Source organism: Meleagris gallopavo, chromosome 1 (genome assembly GCF_000146605.3).
Source record: "Meleagris gallopavo isolate NT-WF06-2002-E0010 breed Aviagen turkey brand Nicholas breeding stock chromosome 1, Turkey_5.1, whole genome shotgun sequence".
Lineage (NCBI taxonomy): Eukaryota > Metazoa > Chordata > Aves > Galliformes > Phasianidae > Meleagris > Meleagris gallopavo.
In genome coordinates, this window is record NC_015011.2 from 150,317,666 (window position 1) to 150,330,536 (window position 12,871).

The following is a 12,871-nucleotide window of genomic DNA, read 5'->3' on the forward strand; positions in this document are numbered from 1 at the left end:
CCAGGGATGGTGACTGCACCACCTCCATGGGCAGGCCATTCCAGTGCCTGACTACTCTCTGAGACAAAAAATTTCTCCTTATGTCTAATCTAAACCTCCTCTGGCACAACTTGTGGCCATTTCCTCGAGTCCTGTTTTGTTTGTTGCCTGGGAGAAGAGGTCAAACCCCTTCTCATCACAACCTCCCTTCAAGAAGTTGTAGAGTGCAATAAGGTCTCCTCTGAGCCTCCTCTGCTCCAGACTAAAAATCCCAGCTCCCTCAGCTGCTCCTCATTAGACTTGTGCTCCAGACCCCTCACAGCTTCGCTGCCCTTCTCTGGACACATTCCAGGGCCTCAGTGTCTTTTTTGTAGTGAGGGGCCAAAACTGAACACAGTACTCAAGGTGCAGCCTCACTAGTGCTGAGTACAAGGGATGATTACCTACTGCTCCTGCTGGTCATACTATTTCTAATGCTGGCCAGGATGCTATTGGCCCTCTTGGCCACCTGGGCACACTGTCGGCTCGTGTCCAGCCAAGCGTCAACCAACACCTCCAGGTCCCTTTCCTCTTCACACTCATCCAGCCACTCAGTCCCAAGCCTATAGCGCTACATGGGGTTATTGTGGCCAAAGTGCAGCACCTAGTACTTGGCCTTGTTGAACCTCATCCCATTCACCTCAGCCCAGTGATCCAGCTTATCTAGATCCCTCTGAAGGGCCCCCCTAACCTCAGGCAGGGCACCTCCCAACTTGGTGTCATCTGCAAACTTACTGAGGCTACAGTCAATCCTCTCATCTAGGTCATCAGTAAAGATATTAAACAAGATGGGCCCCAGTACTGACCCCTGGTGGACACCACTTGTAATGGGTTGCCAGCTAGACTTAACTCCATTAATTATTACCTGTTAGGCATGGTCCTTTAGCCAGTTCCTTACCCAAAGAAGGGTATACTTGTCTAGGCCACAGGCAGCCAGTTTCCCCAGGAGAATACTGTGAGACACCATGTCAAAGGCTTTGCTGAAGTCTAGGTAGACTACATCAACAGCTTTTCCCTCATCTACCATTCTGTTCAACCAATCGTAGAAGGAGATGAGGTTGGTCAAGCACAACCTGCCTTTCATGAACCTGCGCTGGCTGGGCCTGATCCCCTGGATGTCACACACATACTATGTGATCTCACCCAAGATGATGTGCTCCGCAACTTTCTCTGGTAACGAGGTCAGGCTGACAGGCCTGTAGTTCCCCAGATCCTCCTTATGTCCCTTCTTGTAGATGGGAATCACATTGGCAAGCCTCCAATCCTCTGGGACCTCTCCAGATAACCAGGAGCGCTGGTAGATGGCGGAGAGCAGCTCGGCAATCACCCCCGCCAGCTCCCTCAGCACTCTAGGGTAGAGCCCGTCTGGTCCCATGGACTTGTGACAGTCCAGATGGAGGAGGAGCTCTCTGTCTCTACCTGAATCACCAGGGGTGTATTCTGCACAGCATCCCAGACTTTTAGATCAGGGCATAAAGTGCCCTGAGGATAACTGATCTGACTATTGAAGGCAGATGTAAAGAGGCATTGAGGACCTCAGTCTTCTCCTTATCCTCAGTGGTCACATTCCCTGCTGCATCAAGTAAAAGATGGAAATTCTCCTTGGTTCTTCTCTTACTGTCAATTTATTTATAAAAGGATTTCTTGTTCTCTTTTACTACAGTCGCCAATCTGAGTTCTAGTTGGGCTTTTGCCTTCCTCACTTCCACCCTGCATATCTTAGCAACTTCCTTGTAATCTCCCCAAGTAGCCCGTCCCTTCTTCTAGAGGACATAGACTCCCTTTTTCTTTTGGCATCTCAACAATAGCTCTCAGCTTATCCACAGTGGTCTTCTTCCCCTGCAGCTGCCTTACGGCACTCAGGAACAGTCTGTTCTTGCACCTTTAAGATTTCCATCTTTAGAAGTGCCCAGGCTTCCTGGACCCCTTTACCCTGAGTCGCTTGGGAGCGACTCCCAAGGGACCCGTGCTACAAGCATCCTGAACAGGTCAAAGTCCGCCCTCTGGAAGTTCAAGATAGCAGTTTTGCCAGTCACCTTTCTGACATCACCAAGAATAGAGAATTCTACAATTTCATGGTTGCTCTGCTCAAGACAGTCCCCAACCTTCACATCTCCCACCAGTCCTTCTCTTGTTAATGAAGAGCAGTTGGGGCAGATCATGGCAAGTCTTTTGTGCAAGGGAAGAATATGACAATTTATCTACAATATTAGAATCCATTTCTCCTGCTATAACCAAATGGTACTGAAATCAAATTTTCAGTAAATAACAAGCTATAATACACACTCCATAATACACACTCTTTTGATTGCCGAGGTTTGCTGCTTCGGAGCTGTTCCAGCCAGAACCGCAGCGACTGACTGCGAGGTACAGTGCAGTCCCCTCATTGAGGAATCCCAGACAACAGAGCGGCCAGGCAGCTCTCGGTCGGGCAGCTCTCGCGAGAGCGGCTGACGCGGCGGGAGCGTTGCCAGGGCAATGGATCTGCGTCCACCCCCTGGCCTAGAAAAAGCCTCGGGGAGGGCAGCGAGGCGTCGCTTCCCAACGGAGAGGGAGAGGAGTCGGGGTGTGAGAATCACCTGGGCTGCTTTAACGAGGAGAAACTGTAAGCCACCCATACACGGGACTCCCCAGCAAGGACGGTTGTTATCACTGTCAAGTGAGTGATAAGTGCGCGGGCTCCTGTTAACGACCCGGACAGGGGGCGAGGGCAGAGCCAGCACTACCGGCAGCAGGGCGGGGCTGATCAGGCAAACCTCATTAAGACTATCTAGTAGTGTTAGTGTGCCTACTGGTTTGCAGTGGCTGCACCCCGGAGGAAGGCTACCAGCACAAAAATTGTGGAGACCCAGACGGAAGTCGCATGCTCACGTAGAAGGAAGACTGCAGCCAAAAAGAGCATGGAGACCCAGACTGAGGTCCTGTGCGTGCTTGAAAGGATAGCTGATGCTAAGAAAAGTGTGGAGCCTCAGACTGAGGCCCCAGCACAAGATGCTAGTACGCAGGTCACTGGCTGTCACGAGCACCAGAGCCTGGCCTTTGCAGTGCCAGGCGATGGAGGCGGCACTTGTATAAGATGTGACCAGCTAAATGACTTAACATTGTGGTTGACCTGAAGGAGGAGGTAGAGAGGCTGAGAAACATAAAGGAGAGGAAGATTGATTGGTGGTGCCAGTCCCTATCGGCCCCGAGATCTTGGCACACAGCTGAGGCTCCACATGGAGCATGTCACCCCCTGCTGCCTTGTAACAAGTGGGAGAGGGAAGCGGCCGGCAGACAGTGCTGCTATGAGCCTCCTGTCCTCTCTTTCCCCTAGCAACAATTTGAGAAAGAAGGAGGAGTGGAAACGGATATGGCTTGGCGAAGTGGGCATCCCCCATCCCAACCATCCTCACCTTCCCAGGTGCCTCTGCACAATAGGTTTGAGGCCCTGGAACTCGAGGGAGAGGTGACTGGGGGTGTGGAGGGAGGTCCACCCCTGAGGTTGCCTCGGGTGAAGCGGATGACCCCGCGCTTCAAGACTGCCTTCACCTGGAAGGATAGAAGGGTGGTTGTCATAAGCGACCCCTGCTCAGAGGAATGGAAGGCCCTATATGTCAGTCTGACATTTAGGGAGGTGTGCTGCCTCCCTGAGGCACGGGTCAGGAACATTTCTAGGAAACTTCCTGGACCGATTCACCCTTGTGATTATTACCCCTTACTGATAGTTCAGGCTGGCAGTGACAGAGTTGCTTAGTAAAGCCTCAGGACTATCAAGAAAGACTTCAGGGGACTGGGGCAGGTAGTTGATGGAGCGGGCATGCAGGTTGTGTTTTCTTCTATACCTTCAGTGGCAGGGCTGGATACTGAGAGGTACCAAAAAACTCACCTCATAAATGAACGGCTTAGAAGTTGATGCAAACGCAGGAATTTTGGGTTTTTTGTTTGACCATGGGGCAATTTACTCTTCAAGGATGCCTTCCAGAGAACACAAGAGCTCTCCATCCCTCTGAATAAAAAAAGAGGCAAAGGAGGTAGGAAACCGGCATGGCTCAGCAAGGGCCTGCTGGGCACACTGAGGGCAAAGAACGGTGCGTACAAGCTCTGGAAACAAGGGCGTCTCACCTGGGAATAATACAGGGATGCTGTCCAGACTTGCAGAGGTGGGATCAGAAAAGCCAAGGCGCAGGCAGAACTGAGCTTCGCAAGGGTCTACAGGTACATTGGCCAGAAGAGACAGGGCAAAGCGAGTGTATTCCTTTGGTAAATGTAAAAGGAGAACTGGCTTCAACAGACGAAGAGAAGGCTGAGGTACTGAATGAGTTCTTTGCCTCAGTCTTCACTGGCAACCAAGATTCTAGTATTTCTCACGTCCCTGAGCCCTGCATCCCTAAACCTCTAGGTGTGGGTAGATAACAGCAGGACAAGGGGAAATGGTTTTAAGTTGAGGGAGGGAAGATTTAGGTTGGATGTCAGAGGGAAGTTCTTTACAGAGAGAGTGGTGAGGTGCTCGAACAGGCTGCCCAGAGAGGTTGTGGATGCCCCTTCCCTGGAGTTGTTCAAGGTCAGATTGGATGGGGCCCTGGGCAACCTGGTCTAGTATTAAATGGGGAGGTTGATGGCCTTGCATGTTTGGCAGGGAGGTTGGAGATTCATGATCTTTGAGGTCCCTTCCAACCCTGGCCATTCTGTGATTCTGTGAATGCTCTAGTGCTTCTCTACATGTGTGAGGACAAAAGCTATCAGTGAAAAATTAGCATAAGAAGGAACTCTGAGTAATGCAATGACAGACACCTCTACTTTCTGAGCCTTGCTGATTTGACCTTTCCCCTTCTCCAGCCGTGGCTCCTATGGAGGAAACTGGAATGTTTTTTTTGGACCTTGCGGGTCAAAGTTGTCATGGAGCCAGCTGTTTTAAGATGCTAGCACTACAAACTGAAACAACAGATTTAGTACCTCTGTGTCATACAGTGACACATTCACTCCCTCTAGATCACAATCACCTATTTGGTGACTCAAAGCAAGTCCTCTAGGTGGCTAAATTGGTTTTGTTGATGTAGTTGATGTGGTTTAGTTGCATGGTTTTTCTTATCGGTAAGATCTTTTGATATTAGCTGGAGAGGCACCTAATAGGGCTGTTCTTGTATTGTGGCCAGATGCAAAATAGGGCTTGAGAAATGTCTCCTTTTGAGAAACAATGGTGCCCTTCAGAGATTAAAGGGTTGTTTTGTGCCATATCTTTGTTGTCCCAGTACAGGCAGAAGCAGAATGGAGAAGTGATAAGAGGAGCACTCATCAGCTAGCAGAAGTTTGGCATTCTTTTGAGCAGAGATGAGGGGTTCTGAGGCTTGCTAAGTAAAATAACAACCCTGTCACACATCCCAACACTGCTTAAGCAGAGCTGTATATATTTCAGCATTCTTCCTCTACAGACTCCTTTCAAGTGTACTCGATATTCAGTAAGAGACTGCACATCTGCTGTTACAAGAAGCAAGTTTAATTGCTGATGGGATTTTTTCCCACTAGCATTTCAACCCATCTGCATGTTGCGATTACTGAAGCCTAATTTTGTTTTTGTCTACTTCAACCTTTTCAAGTGATATTCATTAATCCCATCTATGGCATCTCTAACATGTGGGAAATCTGCCTAGAGTAATTACAAAGTATTTCCTCTGCACTTAGTTCTCATATAAGAGCATGGGAAGATAATGAAGGGTGATTGTAGTGTCATCATTTCATTGAGGAAATGAATGATGCTGTTCAAATAACAGCTGGCTTGTTACATAAAAGATATGACAGATCAGAATAATAAAGGCAAACTCCCTTTTAACAGATCATTCTGAATTGAAAATCTCAAATAGTTGCCCGGAATCCTGGAAATACAGAAAATAGTATGAAAAGGTCCTATAGCTGGCTCTCTGTATTGTTGCATGTATGCATATCTAAACATATGTGCATAATTATATATATGCCAGTTTTCTTTCTATTTTGCACATGATAAATATAAATTTATTAATGTATGTATATATGTATCACAGCAAAAAGGATCACAAGGAATAGTATTTTTAAACCTGGTACGTCCATCTTGGAAAAGAGAATAAAATTTAGAGAAATTTCTTTTTCTTGTTAGTTGACCTGAGCTAGGCACTTCTGTATGGGAATGATATGTATCAATACTGAATTACTGAATTTCAGGGACAATACAACAATAGTTTATAACACAGTGCCTTTATCAAACTCTTGTGTGACCTTTAATAATAATAATATAAATATATACATATATTTATGTGTGTGTGTGTGTGTGTGTGTGTGTATGTGTATGTGTATGTGTATGTATGTGTATATATATATATGTATAAATAATAGCCCTTAGATTTTCCACAGATTAAATTTGAATGCCTAGGAGCTGAAGGGCTGAATTCACTGTTTCTTTTTGTCTCAGTGTTCATTCTAGAGCTTGATGCCTTTAATAAAGGACGATTAACATAATGTAATATTATCCATATGCGAAACCTCCTTACTAACAGGAATTTGAAAAGAGGATGGGCAAATAACAACAAGTGGTATCTTTAATGTCTAAGAATTTCCTTGAGTGATCCAAGAAAAATATCATTCAGCAAAAGGTGTGACTTTAAGTGATACAAAAGATAAAATGAAAGGGAACTGCATTAGGGTAAGATGAGGCACTGGGATGAAGTTTCAGAACAGTCTTTCAGCAGCACCTAAACCAGATGCAGGAGATTTTGGAAAAAACCTTCACATGCTCTCATTTTAACATGCAAAGCTCCAGCAATAGACAAACTGGGCACTCAGGATCCTTAAATAAGATGACTCCAATAAAAGAATCACAGAATGCCAGTCTCTGGTCCAACCTCTTGCCCCAAGCAGTCTGATATGAGATGAGACCACATTGCTTGAAGCTTTATTGCGTTACTATAACCTCCAAGGATGGGGACTACACAGCCTGGGCAGTATGTTCCACTGTTTGACTTTCCTAATGAAAAGAGACATGTTTTGTATTTATGTACTAATGTTTGCTGGTGAGGTAGCATAAGCTAAAATCAATGCCTGAAACTTCAGCAAAGAAACCCAGGTAGAACATAAAATCCTGTAAGAGAGGGCAATAAAGTAGTTTAAATTGAGACTACAATAAAGACTTCATGAAAGGTTAGCTTCAGGAAATAGTGGAACAAAAATATAACTTGATCCAATTAGATTTTTATTATTATTCATAAATGAAGAGATAGGGATCTATATTGCCATAGCAACAAAATACTGTACATTATTTCCATATACATTTGAAAATGTAGTGTTCTCACATGAAATTAAAGCCAGAGCCTGGAAGCACAAAGAATGTTGAAGTAATGCACTTATAATAGGAAACTGGTAGTTTTCTGACCAATTGGTTTTGTCTCCAAATTAAAAGACTGTTGAAAGGGATATTTAATACTTGAGATGATTCTGGGGAAGTATCCTTTCCCCTCAGAACTAAAAATTATTGAAGAGCCATTTTTTTCTCAAAAAATCACATATGAAGTTTGCAGAAGTAATGCTTTGCTTGACAATTCATTGTATATTCCCTATTGTATATTATATATATATATATAATATATATATTATATATATTATATATATATAGTGTAGAAAGAGGTATTATCTGTGCTGTTCATGTATACTGATTCTACTTCTTAAAAATATAACTTCTGAAGAGTTTATTAATTCTATAGATTTACTGAACACATTTACTGAAAGGCTTTTACTGAAAATTGTCTTATACAGCAGAGAGTGATCTGCATGCATTTAGAACTGCATTCAGCAACCCTGCATTGCTCACCTTTGCATATGTTGTAAGCCCTTCAATCTGAATGCCTCTTGATGCCAAACTGAGCCTGATTGCAAATTTGAGGTAGTAGTGTTTAGAGACAAAGTCAGAGTGAACGTTCTTGGCAATCCTTCAGTTAGTGGACAGCATCCACATGTAGAATTTCAGAATCCCATTGGAATTCAGACATTAGATGAAACTGAGAGCTTAATGGTAATTCAAAATGCCTTTTTATTAGCAGCAGCCTTTTAGTAGCTCTCAGAAGAGTGTCAAAGAAGGGAGACCGAGCAAGAATCTCTTCTACCGCTTATTCTGTTGAAGTCTGGATCATAGACTCTACTGCCTCTGCTAGAAATAACATCAGACTTTAATAATTCGGGGGCTTTCAGGAAGGGATAAAAGAAGATAATTTAAATTCAAAATTTTGGACTTGACCTGTCACTGGAAGTTCTCCAGTCTGAAGTAAGCTATAATGTGCACAAAGGACCTTGCTGACTATTCTGCATGAATTTTCCCAAATGATTATGGCTCTCATCTGATCTACATTTTTAATTTTCAGTAACCAGGATAGACCAGTTGTTCTCTCTGCTGATTTGGCAATGGTAGAATTTTTATAATTTATATTTAGTGTCATATTAAAAATTCAGACTTTAGTTCTGTTACTGAATAATTATGTCAAGATCAAGAAAATAAAGGAGATCATGTGATGGATTTTATTCCTTGCTAAATTTTTAACTCTTCAATAACAAAAAAGACATTTCACTGCTATTTCTCTAACAATCAAAAGTTCTTCAAAATTTTATGCGTTGTCGCATCTATTTTTTTTTCCCAGTTCATGTTTTCCCCATGCTTCAGTACCTCGTGGTAAGTTTAACATATAAAATCTAAATTTTTAGATAGGAACTGGTGTCAAGTGGCCTTAAATTGAGCAGCACCGTCAATTTTGACTGATGAAATCACCATCTGCCATTGTCAACATAACCAGAGGTTATAGAGTAGCCTCTGGTTGCTTGGTATTTCCAGCTGATCAAAGAGATAAATCTATCAAAACACTCAGTCTTCTAGCAGCTAACAAAACACCGACAGAATTCTGACAGACAGGAAAAAAGAAGTTCACACTGTACACATTGCTAAATGGGTAATTGCTACCATTACTGCAGTGGGCTCAGCAGGCAATGAAAAGTTAAGATAGGGAGAGTTGTTCCAGCTCACATCTGCATCAGAGTCTGGTTTGAAGGTTATGGTTGTGATGTAACTCTATCATGGGATAAAGGCTTTTGAAAGTTCCAGCAATTTTTTCAAAGAACCTGAAAGAAAGCAAGTACACAAATATAGTTAAAAAGAAGCAGAAATAATGTGTTTATTTCTTCTTAGATTCTGGAATGACTAGGAAGTCCATACAAGGAATGTATGGACTAATTTGAGAGCGTATAAATGTAATTGGGTTTGGTTTCAAAATTCAAACCCAATATACAAAACACAATGTTCAGTCTTCATTTCTTTCAAAAGGCAACATACTTTTCTGCTTTAAATTTCTGTAGACACGGGAAGCAAAAGTCCGGGCAGTCCCTGTCTGTGTGAGCATTGGAAGATAAATGGCTGTGGTCCTGCTTGAGCAGTCTGGCTTCTGGGATCCTGGGTCCTTTTCAGTGACACAAGGGAATGGCAAACTCAGTGTAGTCACCAGCCCATCACAGCACTCTGCCAGCAATGACTGCAATAAATCACTTTAAATCACTGCAGAAGGAATTCCAACCATTAGGTCTTTGTATAAAAGGTATTCCTTATAATTTTTTGCATTAAAGCAAGCAATATGTGCTGGTAAAATATCTGTGTGACTCATTTTGGGAATCTTCCCTAGGGATACAAATTCCAGTCATAATCAGAGGCCAAGATTGTGCCTCTTGAGAAAGCAGTCAGATGCCCTTGTGCTTACTTTTTATATTAACTGGCTTACGTTGCAGCTGCTTAGATTCTATTCTGTACTGAACATCTCTCCACCCAATATAGGAAGGCTAGGACAGAAATTCATCACCTGAAACACTGATATCATTATTTTACCCCGTTGGATATTAACTAAATACATAGTTTCACTTAGAAAGTAATACCTCCTGTTAATTTCCATGGAAACTGCAAGAGATGCTGTCCTGCTTTTGACTGGGACAGACATGGTTTTGTTTGTTTCTGTTGTTTTGTTTTTTCCCCTTTGTGTCTGATATGATGCTGTGCTTTGGCTTTGGGAGAAAAGAAGTGTTGATAACACACCAGTATTTTAGTTGTTGCTGAGCAGCACTGCACAGAGACAATATGTTTTAGTTTCTCAGCTTCTCATACTGTTCTGCCATTGAGGGGGGCTCAGGAGGCACAAGGGAGAAGACAGAAGCAGGACAGTTGACCTAATCTGGCCAAAAGGATGTTCCATACTATGTGACATCATGTGAAAAAAACTTGAAGAACAGCAAGTAGTTGGCCAGGTAAGCTGCTGGTACCTGGGGACTGGCTGGGCATTGATTGGCAGGTGGTGAGCAATTACTTGTGCATCACTTGTTTTGTGTATCTGTACAGAATCACAGAATCATAGAAATGTTTGAGTTGGAAGGGACCTTCAAAGGTCATTTAGTCCAGCTCCCCTGCAATGTACAAGGATGTCTACAGCTAGATCAGGTTGCTCAAGAGCCACATTCTTCAAATTTAAGCTTGAAGGTCTCCAGGGCCCTCTTTCTGGACCATTCCACATCAGGGAACAATTCTGTATGAGACACTTAGCACAGAAATACCAGATTCATGCCTGTAAAATTTGTAGTGAATTCTGCTGTGTTTTAAGGAATGTTGAAGAGTATTAACCATGTTGCAGGACCTTCTGAACTTCCTGCTATTGTAAGTAATTATATTTGATAATTCTCTTAAAAACATCAATTTAACCTTCTAACCATTCAAATTCGGAACAATTTTTACTAGATCCATTGCAGAACCTCTTCTACTTTTTTTTAAAAAGCAAAGAACATGGAGAAAGTCGAGTGTATTACAGATAAATTGTTGGAAAGAATAGCAGTGGAAATTAAGGAAGGACAAGTTCTGTTCACAGAATCACAGAATTTCAGAATGGCCAGGGTTGGAAGGGACCTCAAGGATCATGAATCTCCAACCTCTCTGCCACAGGCAGGGCCACCAACCTCCCCATTTAATACTAGACCATGCTGCCCAGGGCCCCATCCAGTCTGGCCTTGAATGCCTCCAGGGTACAGGGCATCCACAACCTCTCTGGGCAGCCTGTTCCAGCACCTCACCACTCTCTCTGTAAAGAACTTCCCCCTGACATCCAACCTAAATCTTCCCTCCCTCAACTTAAAACCATTTCCCCTTGTCCTGCTGTTATCTATCCTTTCAAAGAGTTGATTCCCTTCTTGTTAGTAGGCTCCCTTTAGGTACTGAAAGGCTGCAATGAGGTCACCCTGCAGCCTTCTCCTCTCCAGGCTGAACAAGCCCAGTTCCCTCAGCCTGTCTTTGTATGGGAGGTGCTCCAGCCCCCTGATCATCTTTGTGACTATCTTCTGGACCCTCTTCAACAGCTTTCTGTCTTTCTTGTATGGGGGGCTCCAGACCTGGACACAGTACTCCACATGGGGCCTCACAAGAGCAAAGAGGGACAATCACCTTCCTGTCCCTGCTGGCCACTCCTCTTCTGATGGAGCCCGGAATACCATTTGCTTTACGAGCTGCAAGAGCACACTGCTGGCTCATGTTAAGCTTTTCATCCATCAGGACCCCCAGGTCCTTCTCTGCAGGGCTGCTCTCAAGGAAAGCTCTTTCCAGTCTGTTTGAATGCCTGGGATTCCTCCGGCCCAAGTGCAAAACCCCGCACTTTGCCGTGTTGAACCTCGTCAGGTTTACCCGGGCGCACATTTCTAGCCTGTTGAAGTTCCTCTGAATGGCATCCCTTCCTTCTACCATGTCAACCGCACCACTCAGCTTGGTTTCATCAGCAAACTTGCTGAGGGTGCACTTGATTCCGTCATCAATGTCATTGATAAAGATGTTAAAGAGCTCCGGTCCCAAGACAGACCCCTGGCAGATGCCGCTCATTACCGGCCTCCACCTGGACATAGAACCATTGATGACCACCTTTTTTCTGCAGCCTTTTAATCAATTTCTTACCCATCAAGTGGTTCACCCATCAAATCCACATCCCTCCCATTTGGAGATAAGGATGTGATGGGGGACCATGTCAAAGGCCTTGCTCAAGTCCAGATAAATGAGACTGGTCGCCTTCCCCTTGTCCACCAATGCTGTCACTCCGTCACAGAAGGCCACCAGACTGGTTAAGCATGACCTTCCCCTGGTGAAGCCAAGCTGGCTGTCTCGGATCACACGCTTATTCCTCATGTGATCAAGCATGTTGTCCAGAATGATCTGTTCCATGATCTTCCCAGGCACAGAGGTGAGACACACCAGCCTGTAGTTCCCCGGGTCCTCCTTGCTCCCTTTCTTGTAACTGGGAGTGACGTGACCCTTCCTCCAGTCATCTGGGACCTCACCTGACAGCCACGACTTTTCAAATATGATGGAGAGCGGCTCAGCAACCACCTCAGCCAGCTCCTTCAGAACCCTGGAATGCATGCCATCCTTCCCCATAGACTTGTACAAATTGAGTCTCATAAGGCAGTCTCGGACTTGTTCTGCCCTTACAACGGGGGGATTTCACAGAATCACAGAATCACAGAATTGTAGGGGTTGGAAGGGACCTCTAGAGATCATCGAGACCAACCCCCCTGCCAAAGCAGGTTCCCTACACCAGGTCGCACAGGTAGGCGTCCAGGCGAGACTTGAATATCTCCAGAGAAGGAGACTCCACAACCTCCCTGGGCAGCCTGTTCCAGTGCTCCGTCACCCTCACCGTGAAGAAGTTCTTACGCACATTCGTGCGAAACTTCCTGTGCTGCAGCTTATGTCCGTTTCCCCTTGTCCTGTCTCCACGTACCACTGAAAAGAGACTGGCCTCACCACTATGGCCGCCACACCTCAGATATTTATAAACCTGGATCAGGTCCCCTC

The 12,871-nt window shown here is 44.5% G+C and overlaps 1 long non-coding RNA gene across 1 annotated transcript in view; it reads left to right on the plus strand.

Annotated features, from left to right (window-relative positions):
• The first annotated feature begins 2,479 nt into the window (after positions 1 to 2,479).
• The window catches only part of LOC104917465, a 39,334-nt gene continuing 28,942 nt past the window's right edge, over positions 2,480 to 12,871 (plus strand). The window contains exon 1 of the long non-coding RNA XR_796873.3: positions 2,480 to 2,677. This is a non-coding gene — a long non-coding RNA (uncharacterized LOC104917465). The remainder of the gene's footprint in view (positions 2,678 to 12,871) is intronic.